Here is a 17,077-nt window from a genome sequence, read left to right as displayed (position 1 = left end):
CATGGTGATTTTCCCTTATTTTGTATCCAAAGCTCTCAGCTGAGTATGTAATGTTCGGTTGCACCCGAACTTAGCCTTCCTTACTTATTTTACACTTATCTTAAAAATCGCTTAGGTATGTACATACATCTGTTCACTATATATTTCATATCTTATACAGCCGATTATTTGGATATTACGAATGAGATAAGATTATTGTTCAGCCCCATTCATGAAAGGTATGAAGTCTTCGACATAGCCGATGACAATCTCGTCCTTACTTGTTCATTATTGATATTTGTCTGAGGCATCCACCTGGTTAATAATTTCTGGTTTCCATTAGAGTGAAATATTAAATTAAACAATATTCTGCTGAGAAATCTTTGTGAGTAGCATGAACTTATCAACTAAAATTCTTATCCACCCTGGAGATTTTTTTTTTTTATACAGCTCTCGACATAGTAAATATATAGTTGCGGTATTTTTCGCGATATGGTCTTACGATCAAATCGAGGTTTTCTGGTTCATAATAAAGCTAAATTTAAAGAATTTAGCGAGTGAATGAAGTTTACGAACATTTGAAGTGCTCATAAATCCAACTGACATTAAGGCCGTGGACATTATGACACGCCTTCCTTAAAACACCTTTCAATAAAATACGTAACATAGTTTCAGAAAAATCGATGCTCTGACGTTAGCAGATTTAGTGTTACTAAAGGCTTTCCATATTATACAGAAAAAAATCACAATCACAAATACACCTACACTCAGCAAAGAAATCGTTCTAAAACGAACGAAACAAGTTCAAAATTAAGAACATTCGTTGACAAAAGTCTGTTAAGTACGTTTTTCTTAACTCGTGACCGATGGGCTTGTTTTAAGAAAAGTTTTTCCAAACACACCGTTTGTATTTGATGATCAGTTTGGTATTGATGTGTGAAACTTCTGTGCTCATTCTTGGGCTTGATTTAAGATTTTTTGTTCTCACGCTTCGAGAACAATTTGGGGTCGATTTAGCATTTTTCGGTCTCAATTCAAGAACGGTTCGCGCTTGATCTTTGGTGGGAGGGGTACGTATTTTTTTCAATAGGTACCCATTTATTTTTTATTAATAATAATTTGTTTGTCATAAATAAAAAAATATTTATAACAAAAAATTTTTTATTAAAATTCAAGAGTTTAAGGAAAAATTTATAATATGCATTTTTTCATACATTTCGCTTATTGAGAAATTATTCTTATTTGAAGACGTAATCTGCACATATACATAAAACATTTCTTAACAAGTTTGAGAATTAACTGTGCATATGTGAATGGAACTGAATGAAAAATAAGAGTTAAAAAAAAAGAGAACATAAAAAAATTGTTTTAAAAAAGTTCAGAATTTGATGGTGATCGAACTTGTGCCACACGATCGCAACCGCAACATTATAGCCGCTAGGCCACTTCAACTGCTTGATAGCTCGTGCCAAATGTTGTATTTAACATAGTAGTGCACACGAATTATACCGTTTCTTTTTTCTTGAACTTAATTTAAGAACATTGTTCTCATCAATAGAACATTTGTTCATATTTTAAGACCAGCCGTTCTGTTTTCAATAAAATGGTTGTCAGTTCAAGAACAGAGTTGTTGTTTTAAGAACAGGTCGTACGTTTTTCAAGAACAAAAAAGTAAGAACATGAAAAGCTTGAATTGAGTCCGGTGGTACTGGATTTTAGAACGGCGTTTTTCTCTGAGTGTACAATCTTAACACACATACATACCAACTGAAAATTACACCTTCAACACACACATACACGTACAAAACGCCATCAGTTTATTATTTAATTAAAGTATTTTACAATCTCTTAGTCATAATAAAGCTGTAAACAGCGCGCTGAGTAATAAAGCTAAAGCTCCACTTTGTCTAATCAGCAAAAACGTGAAAATATACGTAAAGTAAATATGTATAAAAAAGCAAATAGGTATAGCACAGCAAAATAAATGGAAAAAAACAACAAAGTCATAAACACTCACCGAAATACTAGCCTTGTAGTTTTTTTTTTTTTGCCTTCCGCTGTTGATTGTGTGTGGATGTAAAAGTCTCCTAGGACTTAGGTTAATGTTTAAGTTGGAAAGTTCTTCACCTGTTGTATGTATTGCAACAGTATGTGTGTGTATGCATTAAACTTGATACTTTAACTTGCAGTAGCAGTGAAGTAAATAACACTGGGTTTTCACTTGTTTTTGGAAACTTTTGGGGATGTGTATTTTTTTTTTTTTTTTATTTTTGCTGCTATTTTTTGTTGGTGTCAATTTTTCTTGTTTACTAAGCAGAAATACGAGTTGTTTGCGGGAGGAGCACTAAGAATTCCCTTGAAATTTCAATGAGTATATTACTATTGTTTTGTTGCAATTTAGTTTTTGTTGTGCTTTCTTTTTAGTTTTTCTTCTCCCGTAGAGTAATTCAAAAGTTCTGTTTATGTCACTATTCGTCGTGCTTGTGTGATTTACTAAATTGCGTTTCAGTTACAATATTACCTTATTAAATTTTATTGCTTTTAAAACTTAAATGAGCAGCTGGCACTAACACATCTATATCTGTATAAGCGCACATATACACACTTTTAAGTAATTTTTATAGTTTTGTTTATTCACGCATTAACTTACTGACGTTGGAAACACTTTCTCACATTAAAACGTCGCACACGTTCACGCATTTCAAGTGTAAATAATTCAATTTTCATGCATAAAACACAAAAACCGGCGCACCACGCACTCAAAATGCTTGGTGTAAAAATGCTTTTGGTTTCTATAACGATGCTAACTAACTAACCGCGCCAACTCACAGTCATTTAGGTCGTTTAGTGTGCTAGGCATGCAGCGCGTGAATGTGCTTACTTGTGTATGCTTTACAAATAATTCACTTTTAAATTTTTTTTTTTTTGCACAAATTCTAAAAAACGTAAATTAAGTTAAATTATGATGTTAATTGCATAAAATATGCTTGCGCTTTTTCGACAAGTAGAAATCTCAAATGTTGTTAGACGCTTTTTTCGCAAACTTTTTAGGCTTGATTTCCAGCTTCTCCACTTGTTGAAATATGCTAAATAAATGTTGTTGTTTTTCTCAGAAGATGCTGTTAATTTCACCGAACTCAATTAATCTTTTTCATTTAAGAATTTGTCCATACAAACTTTTTGTATATTTTTTTCGTATTGTTTTTTTTTTTTTTAATTAACTGATTTCTTTTTTATATTCTGCAAAACAAAAAAGATTTAAACATTCATGATTTTTGTGTTTTGTTAGGAAAAATTTGCAATTGGCAACGCGAAATTTTTGTATATTTTTTCCTATTGTGTTTTTTTTTTTTTTTTGTTTAATTGACTGTTTTTTTTTTTTTTTTTTTGGATATAAAAAAACACGATTCAAACATTCATGAAATTATTTTGTGTTTTTGTTAAGAAAAATTTGCAAGCGGTTTACTAAAGTTTATTTATAACCTATTTCTTTAATTTTTGAAATTTTATGATTCTTTTTTGTTGTGGTTTTCGCACGAAATCGGCGAAGAGTAAAATTTTGTAGCCAAATAAATGTCTTATTGTTATCGGAAGAAAATACAGGATGCTCTTATCTGAAATCCGCCGATATGTTTTTTTTGGTTTAGTTAGAATTGGGCAAAATTTATGCAAATAGCGAATAAAAGGTCAATAAGGACGAATATACAATTGGGGGGATGTGTGGAATAATGGTATACGTCGAGTTACACCGTTTTTCCATAAATCAACTAAATAAAAAGAGCACGATCGCATACATATACCATATTAATCTTAGAAAATAATAGAGATATTTAAACAAAGATTTTAGCTTCATTTATGGAATAACGGTATAACTCTCTAATAAAATTTTGCAGTAGAGAAGCATCGAAATGGTATGAAAATATATTCAATGTCGTAGACCAGAAAGAACTGAAAAATAAAAGAATTGAAGTGGTTTCAAAAACGACTAAGCAGACAGAGAACTCCATTGTTAAAAATAGAAAAAAGTTTGAAATTGATAAAAGTAGTAAAAAAAAGATTGCTAAAAATAACAAAAGAAAAAACAAATAGTTATAAGCATTTCTAAATAATAGAATAAAATGTATTTAACAATGGTTATTAATGTATCCACTATTTTGTTTAATAAAGTATCTCAATCAAAATATTTGATATTCGATCTATGGAACAACGGTATAACTAAAAAAAAAGAATTCATCCATTTTCTAATAAAATTATGTATATATAAAATTTATTACTTTTTCTTATCAAAGAATCCTACTTTTCAAAGCCTACCAAAGAGGATTATTATAAATTTATTTTTACCTGCATTGCTAAGTTTTTTTCACTTTACTCAAAAGGTTGATTTTTAAGTTATATCGTTATTTCACACATCCCTTCAATTAGTTTTGTTTATTAAAAGAAATCTTATAACTTTAAACGAGCAATTCTTGTTTGTTGGTATAGCCGAACGATCTCGGGAACGGCTCAACCGATTTAAATGAAATTTGGCACAGAGATAACGTATCACCTTCTAAGACTTTCTACTTAGGTGTTGCCACTCAGAATGTTTCACAAGGTTGCCACCTATTCAATTTAAAAAAAAAATTGCGTGAGATATGCCGATATGGGTATCAAACGAAAGGCATTTCACTCCGCATTACAATAGGGATATTTTTGAGTATTTTGGGGTTGCCACCTATTCGAAATTAAAAAAAATTGCATAAGATATGCCGATATGGGTATCAAACGAAAGGTATTTCAATCCGCATTACAATAGGTACATTTTTGAGTAGGGTTGCCATTTAAGGTTGCCACCTATTCGAAATAAACAAAAAATTGCATGAGATATGCCGATATGGGTATCAAACGAAAGGTATTTCACTCCGCATTACAATAGGGATATTTTTGAGTAGGGTTGCCATTTAAGGTTGCCACCTATTCAAAATTAAAAAAAGAAACGTTGCCAGCACAACGAAAAGTTGCCGCGCAAAGCTCGGTCGCCCAAGTACTTTTATTTCAATAACGAAGAAACTATTTATTTTTTATTCGAATAATAAATAAATATCAAATTCGAAAAATAAAATATAAGAAAACACTTATTTTCTTCTCGCTAACATGCAAACATTTTTTATACTCAGCTGAGCAGAGCTCACAGTGTACTAATTTTGCTCGCATAACGGTACCCCGTAACGGCATAAACTAGTCGAGATAGATATAGGCTTCTTATATCAAAATGATCTGGATAAAAAAAGAAATTCATTTAGCCACATCCGTCCGTCCGTCCGTCTGTCCGGCCGTCTGTCCGTAAATTTTAAGGCATCTTAATTAAATTTGATATGTAAGTTTCTGGGCACTCATCTCAGATCGCTATTTAAAATGAACGAAATCGGACTATAACCACGCCCACTTTTTCGATATCGAAAATTTCGAAAAACCGAAAAGTGCGATAATTCATTACCACGTTTTTAATTTTTAAATTTTCCTAAATCAATAAAAAATAATTTTTTTTTTCGATAATTTATAATATACCATGATGAATTTTTAAACTGAGCAAACAAATTTGAGAACGTTTTATGAAAATGTGTTACTCTTTTAAAGCTTTCTAAGCTTTTTTGAATTTGCAGTTTTGTAGCCCATTCAATTTTATTAAAACAAGTTATAGGCCTTCCAAAGGCTGCCTTAACTCTTTTAATGTCGTTTGCGCTTTGGGGAAATGTTGGCGGCTACCAAAATTACTCTACCCTAATTCCAATTTAAATTTCCTACTTATACAGCTAGCATTTATATTTTCTTCACGCCTTTGAAAAACTATTTCATGCAAAACCCAAAATGATGTTTATGTTTGAGACTTTGTTATCCCTGCAAAAAAATGAGATAAGTCCGGTATGAGTTGCAAAGGAGTAAGCAATTAATGCCAGTTTTTATCTCTTTGTATGCGTAGAACTGTTCCCTATTGTTTGAGCATGTCCTATGAAGAGACTAATTGTACCCATTTATACCCGAAAGGGAACGATAGGATCAACCCCTTTGTACCCATATGGGAAGGAATGAAGACTAATCTCTTTATATGTACATGTTAAACGGAATATTAAAACTTGCAAAAGATTGCTAAATACATCTAAGTATAAAAATTATTAATTCGCTAATTCATTACAAGAGATATGGGTCGACGCTAATGAAACATATGGTTCAAGTCATTTATTTTCGGTATAGGGCTCCACATTTTTCTTAAATAATTAGAATCGAACCTATAATCTTTTTTATTTAACTCACTTCGTTGCAGCTTTTTTTTATGTTTCTTAAAAGGGACTAGAGGGGATCAATTATGCCCCAATGTAGACAAAAGAGATTAATCAGAGACGGCTCTCTTTAGGGATTAGTCGCACTATTTTTTGCAGGGATTATTCAAATTGTAACTTTTTGTAGATCAAATACATTTTTTCACATGTACGTGTAATTGTTGCTATATTTTTATTATTGTTGCTGCCAAAGAATCAGTGAAAAACTCGCTTATTCATGTAAATTGCTGTTTTCGAAAAAAAAAATACGCCGTTTTTACTTTACTCGGGTTTTCGTTGTCAGCATTGCAATGATTTTCGGGTAGAATCAAACTAAAATTTTGCTTACTCGTGATATTTTTTTTGCGCTCACGTAAAAATATACTCACGCATAGTCGAACTTTTTTAAGGATTTTTGAAGCTTTTCCCAAATCTATTTTTTTGTGTGTGGATATTTGTATGAAATTTTTTTATATAAACATGAATAAGGGTAGCACGTACAATCGTAACATTTGTTCTAACGATTATGATTACTGCAATATTAATTTGAAAAGTTGGCAGTATCATTACTTTAATTGTAATCGAGTAAAAGAGAGAAAACAGTAATAATCGAAATTGTTATAGTTATAACATGGGTTTGTGGTTGTTGTCATCATTGAAATATTTAATATTTCAATATTTTAGATAAAAAGGTACGTCGTTCTATTAAAAACTAACCAATTACACGAAAATATGTCCGTACCCTTTGAAAAGACGGATACCGGAGGGTATATGTAATATTTTTTGCTTTTTGTTGTTAAGTATAAAAGAGTTACATACTTCCGTTTATAGCACAAAAGCAGTAAATTGTGAAAAGTGAAATCTGAGAAAATTTAGTTTTAATTAGGGAAATTTAAGATATTTAAAGTAAACTTTAAAATTTAAACCTTGTTTTATCTTTCACTACTGGGAAATGACGCGGAGTGCGCGTTCAAATCCCATTCCCGAGAGAAAACGCTTTGGAAAATTTTAAAAGGTATCTTGGAAACAGCTGTCGCTTTGTCTGTTCTGATGTCACCTTGTTTAAATTTTTCCCAAACTATTAAATAAATTTAATTTTTGTTTAGTTAGTGAGTAAAATGTAATTATAGAAATTGACGGGCATTAAAAAAATCGTAAATGCACTATACCCCCTTTTTGCTATGGGTGGCATTATAGTTTGTATAAGCTTGTTGCGGATTCACATTTAAATCAATAACCGAAAATGCCGTTTTTTAGCCCGCTAAATTTTAGTTTAATAAAGTAGCTTAATTAACTTTGTGAAAAATTTTCTTTTTTATAATTTAACATCAACGATACAAATAGGTTGTGCAGCAATTTCAACTTTTCTAGTTATTTGACATCTAAATTTAGATTTTTTTTCAACGAAATGTTTGTACACTTATATCAATAATCCTTTAGTTGTAAAAAAATTTACGTCTAACTTCTTCTAAAAAATTCCAACCCAAATAATAAAAATTTTAAAAATTATGTGTTCATATATTTTCATTTTTATCATCTATGCACTTTGATTTCAATTCTTAGGGTCAATGGATTTTTGTTTAATTCAATTTTTGAATCAACTTGCCATTCAACTGGTCACGACATTAATATGGTCATACCATCAGAAATGAAACATTTGAGTAGTTAAGATTCGTGTTTAGTTTTAAGAATTTTGTATGGTGTTAATAAATTTTTGAATCAACTTGTTATGCAACTCAAATTAATAACAAATTTAACAAAAAAATTAAACGCGACTAACCAAAACAAAAGTATTGGGTAACAGTGTCATCTCTTAAGTTTTCTAAATCAAGCTTAGTTGCAAAATGTTTTATTTTCTTCAAGAGCAACATTCACATTCAAAACAAACACAACGGATATGAATTTGCGCCATAAAAATTTTCTTTTTCCATTCGGTTTTCGGAAAACTTGAAAAAAATTATATTAGTCAAATTTATATTGGTATGCAGATCATAACACGCTCACGAAATTTTCAGTACTTTCTTTTAAGCCAAAATTGAGGTTTTATTAGAAGATATTTGTTTTACATTATTATTGACTTTCTTTACAAATTTCGTTCAAGTTGCTGTCTGTGTGCTTCAATCGAAACGTTCAAGAATTTCTTGGGTATTTCTAGATCAAGAGTTCAAGAAATACTTACAGGCTTAAATGTATAACATATCTGCCTTGCAAATACCGTTCGGAGTCTGCATAAAACAAGTATGTGCCATCCCATCAATTTGTAGGAAAAAATAAGAGTACGACACGAGATATCAGCTTAATTTTGATAGCAGTGGACAAAACTCCAAAAGTATCTGCTCCGAAATGAGCCGAAAATATAGCAAATTTATCAAGCAACCGTACGCATTCAAAAACAGTCCAAAGAGCTCTGCACGAGAACGGTTTTTACTGCAGAACACCACACAAAAAGCCCTTATTTCTGGAAAACCCATAAATTTTGCTTGGAGCTCACGAAAGCACACATGGAAAAGGGTCGGATTTTTGGCAAAAAGTTCAGTTTACTGATGAGGCAAAGTTCAATATTTTTGATGGCGATGAAAGAACAAAAGTGTTTGTTTGACTATAAAGCATGGTTGCGGCAGTGTTATGGTTTGGGAAACTGTGGCGGCCTCTGCAGTTGGTAGAATTAACTTTATTGAGCGTAATATGATCATATAGATTTTATAGACAAGTCTTTATTGGAAGATATTTGGAAAGCATTGCTGGATAAGTTGGAGCTCGGTGCAGGTTGGATCTTTCAGAAGGATGACAATCCAAAGCAGACGGCACATACTGTTAAGGATTGGCTGCTTTACTATACTCGAAGACAATTATAAACACCACCAAAAAGCACGAATTTTAATATTTGAGCATTTCTGAGAAATTTTAGAACGGATAATTTGAAAAAAAAAAACAGGTTTCCAGCACTGCTGTCCTGCGTTATAGCAGTTTGGAACAGTATATTACCTGCATATTAAGAAATGTATTAGCCTCAATGCCACGACGGCTTCAAACTTATCTTGATACTAACGGTGGACTGACTAAATACTAAGCAACAATATTATTTAGTGTTGCCTGAAATTGTTCATACTAAAACAGGCTTTTTTGTGCTGTGTGTGCACTTTTGTCATCGCCGTTTTAAAGTTTTTTTCTAATAACGTTGTTATTTTATATTAATGTAAGAATTTTTTTAGTTTATTTTTATTAGAAAAAGATTTAAAATAAAACTGTATAAACATGTATTTCAGATAAGTTATTAGTCTTTCAATCCAGCGGAAATAGGGGGTGTATGTAAACTATTGTTCGTCACTGTATTTTCAAATAAAAAGTTTTCAAGTTTGGCTTACAAGAGGAAAATATAAAATTTCCTGTGGGTTTTGTTTGTGCAGACTTTTTAACTGTATTTAATTAGCGAGACATGCTCATGTTGCTTTAAACAATTGTGTTTGTTATTGTTATTAGAGAAAAATTTAAAAGTTTTCAAACGACAATGACTACTAGGACATGTTTCTGAATTTCACTTCTTCATCAGCTAAATTATCGGGAGCTGAGTATTGAACTCGAATCTCCAACATTCATACCAGTGTAAAGACAGATGCCTTTAACAACTCAGACATATGAATGCCCCGCTGCTCGCTTTGCAATTGGTCTCTAAGTATTGCTTTCTTGTTGCATCTGCCTTTACACCAATATAAAGCATGAATGTTGGAGATTTCGAGTTCAATACGCAGCTCTCGAGAAGCTAGCTGATAAAAAAGTGAAATTCAGAAACATGTCCTAGTAACCATCGTCGTTTGAAAACTTTGCAGTTTTTTTCTAATATCAATAGCAGATTTTTTTATTTAATCTAAAATGTATTTTTTATTCGAAAATAATATTTTCACATTTTTTTAATGTTATTTTAACTTTTTGAATAGTTTGTTTAGTGCATTTTTTTATATAAACATAACATCCAACTTTTGTTGTTCTTTATTGCCGACGAAAAAAAATTGTTTTTATCCAGCGGAACCAGCCACTTCGTAAAAAAGTGCCTGCTTCAAATATTTATCCCAATATTTTTTGAAGCATATAGTAACATAGTTTTTACGTATATATGTATGTATGTATGTTAGTAGGTCTTCACTAAAAGCTTTGTGCTACTTAATTCCCCCAAAAAAACGCAGCTGCCGAATTGCAGCACTCTTACGCCTCGTAGTACGCTTTTTAATTCACTGCCAAAAAAATAAAAGTATCTGTGTGTGTGTGCTTTGCCAAATTGGAAGCACTCATACGCCCCGTAGCACCATCGAGCTAATGCTTACAGCATTCAACGTTCTGCTGCTTTTTTGCTTGTTGTTGTATGCACCGTTATTTTAATGTGCTGTAATTGTTGCTTTTGTAAATGCGAAATCTGGCGCGATGGCAAAGCGCAATGCAAAAATGCGATTTCGATTTTTAACGTTTTTTTTTTTAAGAATTCTTTCTTTGTATTTTTATATAATTTAATTTTTTGTTGCTATAGCATGTGTTTTTGTTATTTTTGTTTTTCCCTATTCTCTGTTGGTTTTTTGTTTTCCTTTTGTTAATATTTTCTCTATACAATTTTGCACGTTTTACTTTTGCTTTCGTAGTTAATGAATTGTGTAGCTTAAGCGTGATTAAAATTAATTTATTCTTTCAATTTATATGTAATCTTAATGTACATATGTACGCATCTACATATGTACGTATATATAGTGTACTTTTCATATCGATTTCACATTCACTCCACAAGCACTTTTGCTGTATTGCAATTAATTGTAATTAAAGTAATTTCTTGTTTTAATCACCACTTAACGCCAAATTATTATTTTCCTCATCAAACAATAATTCGTGCACGCGCACACAAACACTCATTACATATACATATACACAAGCTTACGTTAAAATATGATTTTGTCACTATACTTTTTTTCGAAAAATTCTGTTAGTGAACGATTTTACATTAAACGTCCAACTCGCGCTACAAACGACACGAACAATCACAACGTTCCGGCGTGAATGAGCAACTATTCCAACAGCACCAACAATTTTCACCTCAAGTCTTCGTTAGGATTTCGAAAAAATAAGTCAAGAAATCCAAACAAAACTTAAATCGTGTGCACGTTCGTACAAATAGCAATGATTCGTTACTCGTCTATGCATGTATGTACATGCAAACGTGTGTGTGGTGTATACGCAATAGCGCGCTAAAACCACTTGTACATGTAATACTTATACAAAAAATAACAAAAACAACAACTACAACAATAACCACAGCATCAAACACGCATTTGTTGTTGAGAACTATTGACGTTACATGGAATTATGAGCGACAAGCGAAATCGCCGATAACACGACAGCGGATGAAAATCGAGCGCAATGACTTAACTGAGCACAAAATAAGACAAAACAAAAAAAAAATATCTAACGGGCTAGCCACGAAGTAACTGTTGCATATACAAACGTTTGCGAATACGAAAACTCCAGATCCAACAAACTCAACACGCACTCGTTAAGCAACAACACTGCACTCGCCAACGTTTTCTACATACGCATCGTAGCTTGTCGTCGTCATCATCATCAACATCGCTTAATCAAACGAGACCAACGCAATTCGACCACGTTGTAAAAAATCATTGCTATTTTATGATGAGTATATGAGGTGTATCCCGTTTAAACTCTGACACAAATAGCAACCTCTGCACGATTTTATGCTGCAGCTTATGCTCTCCAACAATTAGTTAGTTTGGTACGCTCGTCGTGGTAGCGCCAACGATGGCAGTGACCTGACACACTAGCGAATGCTATATGAGTGTGGTGACGAGTGTGTGCGAAAATGCGAAACAGCGAAAATCTTAATCTCAATTTGCCAAAGTTGATAATCTCTCGTGACAAGCCACGGAAATGGTGGGTACTACAAGCATATGGGTTTGTTGGTGGGCGCTCGGCGGAGGGTGCAGAGGGTATAATGAGTAAATCTCTGAGGTTTAGAGGTAACCTAATAAAAGTTACTATTAAATTGTTGTTGTTGTGAAATTTTGTGCATTTTTTTATTGCTTAGCAAATTTTTTGTACTAAAATAGGTAAGCAGCTAATTTTAAATAATTTTTTTTTTTTTTGTTTTATTTTTTTTGAAAATTTGTAACTGCAATATTAATTTTTATAAACAAAAATTGCACTAAAACATTTCCGTACTTATTTAGTTTTTCATTTTACCGTCAAATTAGTTTCAAGCATATGCAAGTTCGCACTTGTTTTTCCACATATGTATGTACGCACAAACGCACTCACGCACTTAGGCACGCTTTTTGCCAACCATTCGCTTTCAATTGACCGCTTACACTGATTTCTGTTTTCACATTTTACATTTGCACAACAAAAAAAGCAACACCTCAGCTCCACTCGTGTTGATGCAACAGATTGAAAACATGAGCGAACACAATACAATAGAACCGTTATTGATTAGGACAAAGCGTACTTGTTGTATGTCCTCGGGATACAAAGGTGTCAAGTGTAAACAACGCGCATTGGCTTTGTAAATTGAAAACACTTCGTGCTCACTACAACGTTTATGCTCTCATTTCTGTTTCTCTCGTTTAGCTTGACTCAAGCTGTTCTCTTTGTTTAACTTGTTGTTATTACTCACGTTGTTACCCTTCAGAAGGACATGGGACACATTTATGCTGTTACATACATATGTAAAAGCCAATTTAGTTAAACTTTTTTTTTTTATGTGGTATGGTGAATAACAGTGACTTCTTCAATTAATAGAGTTAGCAGTGTGGTTAACTACTAAACCAGTTGTTAATGTTGTTTGTTTCAATTTAAAAGTCATGTGTGATTGTATTACATATGTACATCGAGAATTGCGTATTATAACACGCCACACATACTTATTTCAAAATGCAAAAATGTCTTTAAGCAGAACCATACGTGAAAAATGAGAACTAAAATAGAAATCGTTTTGCCGCAGTTATTTACTTATTAATAAAGGAGTTCAGTAAACTCGGCACTTAGGCGTTTTTCGTCACCAGAAAATAGCACTCGAATACTCGAAACCTGGTAAACGTTTATCACCCCCTTAAGCTGATCTGAACCTTCTTCTTCTTCTTGTAGGTATAAAGACACCCAAAAAAGTTGTTGGAGAGTCTTATCGATGAAAGGCCGTTGCTGTATCCGGTAACACATTAAATCTTTTAGATTATCCTGCCTCCATCTCCTAGTTATACCCAACTGTACTTGTACACAGCGTATTATAACTTTGATTGAATAACGAGTAGTTGTACAGGTATAAAGGAATCGATATAGATATAGACTTCCATATATCAAAATCATCAGTATCGAAAAAAAATTTTATTGAGCCATGTCCGTCCCTCCGTCTGCCCATTAACACGATAACTTGAGTAAATATTGGGATATCTTCACCAAATTTTGTACACGAGCTTTTCTGGACCCCGAATAGATTGGTATTGAAAATGAGTGAAATCGGATAATAACCACGCTCACTTTTTATGTATATAACATTTTGGAAAACACCAAAACCTGATTATTTAGTAAATAGCACACCTAGAATGTTGAAATTGGACGTGTGGACTGATATCGAGACGTGATAAAAATTTGAAAAAAAATTTAAATGGGCGTGGCACCGTCCACTTGTGATAAAATCAATTTTAGAAATATTATGAATCATAAATATAAAATCGTTAAACTTATCGTAACAAAATTCGGCAGTGAGGTGGCTTTTACTATGCGGAATGCTTTAAAGGAAAATTAACGAAACTCGTTAAGGACCACGCCCACTTTTATATAAAAGATTTTTAAAGGGGTCCTGGACGAATAAAATAAGCTATATCCATGCAAAAAAGAGCTTTATATCAATGTTATTTCATTTCCCAAGTGGATTTATGGCGGCCACCATGGTGTGATGGTAGCGTGCTCCGTCTACCACAACGTATGCCCTGGGTTCGCACCCCGGGCAAAGCAACATCAAAATTTTAGAAATAAGGTTTTTCAATTAGAAGAAAATGTTTCTAAGCGGGGTCGCCCCTCGGCAGTGTTTGGCAAGCGCTCCGAGTGTATTTCTGCCATGAAAAGATCTCAGTGAAAACTCATCTGCCTTGCAGATGCCGTTCGGAGTCGGCATAAAACATGTAGGTCCCGTCCGGCCACTTTGTAGGGAAAATCAAGAGGAGCACGACGCAAATTGGAAGAGAAGCTCGGCCTTAGATCTCTTCGGAGGTTGTCGCGCCTAACATTTATTTATTTATTTAAGTGGATTTATAACAATAAATAAGAAAATCTTCAAATTTAAAAAAAGGGCGTGACACCGCCCCTTTTATGACAAAGCATTTTTCTATGTTTCGGGGCCATTACTCGAAGAAAAATTTACATATCGTAACAAAATTGGGTACATATATTTTCCTTATAGCAGGAAATATTTCTAGTAAAAATGGATAATATTAGTTAAGGACCACGCCCACTTTTATATAAATGACTTTATAAAGGGTCGTAGGCAAAAATAATTATTTAAATCTTATCGAAAAATAGTTTTGTACTAATCGTATTTTGTGCCATTATAACAAGAAATGGGAAAAAATTCAAATCTTGAAAAATGGGCGTGGAATTGTTTCCCCATGTTTCTGGAGCCATAACTCAACGAAAAATTTTGTGCACATGTATGCCTTTTAACAGGAAATATTTTCAGTAAAAATGGACTAAATCTGTTAAATCGCCTTCTTTTATATAAAAAATTTTGTAAAAGTACGTAGATGCAGGTAATAAGCTATTTCTAGTAAAAGTTGGAAAATTTCGTTAATAACCCTGCCCTTCTTTTGTAAAAACGCTTTTTAGTACAATGGTACTTGTGTGTTTATGTTTATCGTTCTGTTATATATTTATTTTAAAATAAACGGTAGGAAAATCCCCATATCTGAAGGAAAATTGCATTATTACCCTCTCAAGGTCACTGGTGTTAGCCTCTGTATCCTTTTTGCTTCTTTTGAGTGAAAATTAGTTCAGAATAGAACCATATGTATATGTATTATTGCGCAGCCTTGTAACACTATTATGCACGCAAAACAAACAACAACAGCATTTCAAGTGTACAACTGGATATGTAATGTTCGGTTTCACCCGAACTTAGACTTCCTTACTTGTTTTATGAGGAACTTGGGGCTACCAGAGTTCCGCCTGTTAAATATATGTATTGTGACGAATACTAGCAACACTAAGGGGTACTATCGTCTCTAAGCCGATTTTATCATTATATCTACACATATGTCCATACAAGCAGCGGAGAGCAACGCACAAACACATGCATATATCTGAGATACTCCCAAAAGTAGGCAATAATTTGTATCACTCACATATACACGCGCATATGAGAAGCTAAACATGTGTAGCTGTAATTATAATTTTATAGTTGGTAACTAAGTAAATGCTGGAAACGCCTGGAAGTATGGAACGAGGAAATCGAAGAGTATAAAAGAGCACAATCTGAGCTATCAGCAATGAGTTTGATTTAAGCGCGCTATCTGTCGAGAAGTAGTAGTATTGTGAAGTAACTAAATACTTAATATAGAGCGGTAAACGACTCACACAATAAAGAATTAAAATTGAAACTCCTTATAGTCGTTTATATATATATATATGTTTGTTTTATTTGGCAAAACAATTGTTTCGACACTCGCGACGTGTCATCATCAGTTGCTAGTTATCAACTAACCATTGTCTACAAATATATACAAAGTATGCCTATGCAAATCAAACATTCAAAATTTTTGTAAAAGCTAATGCAATGCGAAAATAATAAAAAGAGAGTTTAAACAACAACAACAAAATACAAAAGTAATTATGTACATATGTATGTAATATGTAATAACAATATATGGAACAATCTAAGTTTACTGGAATGCTGTGAAGAGACTCGAGTACAGTGGGCCTGTATCACGATTTACAGAATCATTTTTGTTTACATATATATGTAGAGATTCTAAAATGTTTAATTTTTTAATATTACATTCCGACTTAATTAACTGGCAATCGTCCTCACTTATTGAATGCTCATTCGCTAAAGCATGTTCAGCGATTCCACTTCTCGGATCAATATTCTGAATATATTTTAGGTGCTCAAGTAATCTGATTCGTACAGTGCGGGTCGATTGGCCGATGTACTTTGCGCCGCATACATTCCCGTTGTCGTTTTTCTGGGAGCAAGTGATTGAATAAACGCCAGGTTTGTCCAAATTTTCGCATTTGTCTTTTGTGGATGTAAGTAATGATTTTAATTTTGTTGTTGTTTTAGGAGCCAAATTCACATTTATTTGTCTGTAGCATTTTTGTAAATCGTTAAAATAATTAGAGTCGTAGGTCATGCTACACCAAGTCTTTTTGTTTTCAACGTCCAACGAATCAAAAAATGAGCTACTCTCCCTTCGCTCTTTTTTGTTGTGGTGCTTTTTAATTATCTGCTCTATACTGTTAGAGCTATATCCATTTGTTTCTGCAATGCTCACAATTTTATCTCTTTCTTTTTTGTATGCCGCATAACTGAGTGGAACTTTTACTAGCCGATGAGCCATGGAATTGAAGGCAGCTAGTTTGTGGGAGTAATGATGATTGGACTCAATTGGAATAAATCGATCAGTTGAAGTCGGCTTCCGATATATATCGAATTCGATAGCTCCATCGACATTGTGTTTGATTTTTAGGTCCATAAATGGGAGCTCGTTATTTGATTCGTATTCACACGTAAACTGGATAGCGTTATTTTTTGAATTAAAAAG

At 32.9% G+C, this 17,077-nt stretch overlaps 1 protein-coding gene across 9 annotated transcripts in view; it reads right to left on the bottom strand.

The window, feature by feature from the left end:
* Positions 1-12,653, bottom strand: part of LOC137237551 (uncharacterized) — a 1,245,508-nt gene extending 1,232,855 nt beyond the window's left edge. The window contains exons 1-2 of one of the 9 annotated variants that reach the window (XM_067761305.1): positions 12,510-12,653; positions 1,997-3,219 (exon numbers count right to left, since the gene is read on the bottom strand). The gene's annotated coding sequence lies outside the window, so the exon portion shown is untranslated. Of the gene's footprint in view, positions 1-1,996; positions 3,220-9,640; positions 9,819-11,193; positions 11,485-12,488 lie in introns of those variants that run through there. The other 8 variants (XM_067761304.1, XM_067761308.1, XM_067761311.1 and 5 more) reach the window with 8 other exon arrangements.
* Positions 12,654-17,077: the final 4,424 nt, after the last annotated feature.

Source organism: Eurosta solidaginis, chromosome 1 (genome assembly GCF_040869045.1).
Source record: "Eurosta solidaginis isolate ZX-2024a chromosome 1, ASM4086904v1, whole genome shotgun sequence".
NCBI classification, from domain to species: Eukaryota; Metazoa; Arthropoda; class Insecta; order Diptera; family Tephritidae; genus Eurosta; species Eurosta solidaginis.
The sequence above is the reverse complement of the archived record's forward strand: the minus strand, read 5'-3'. Positions and strand labels throughout refer to the sequence as shown.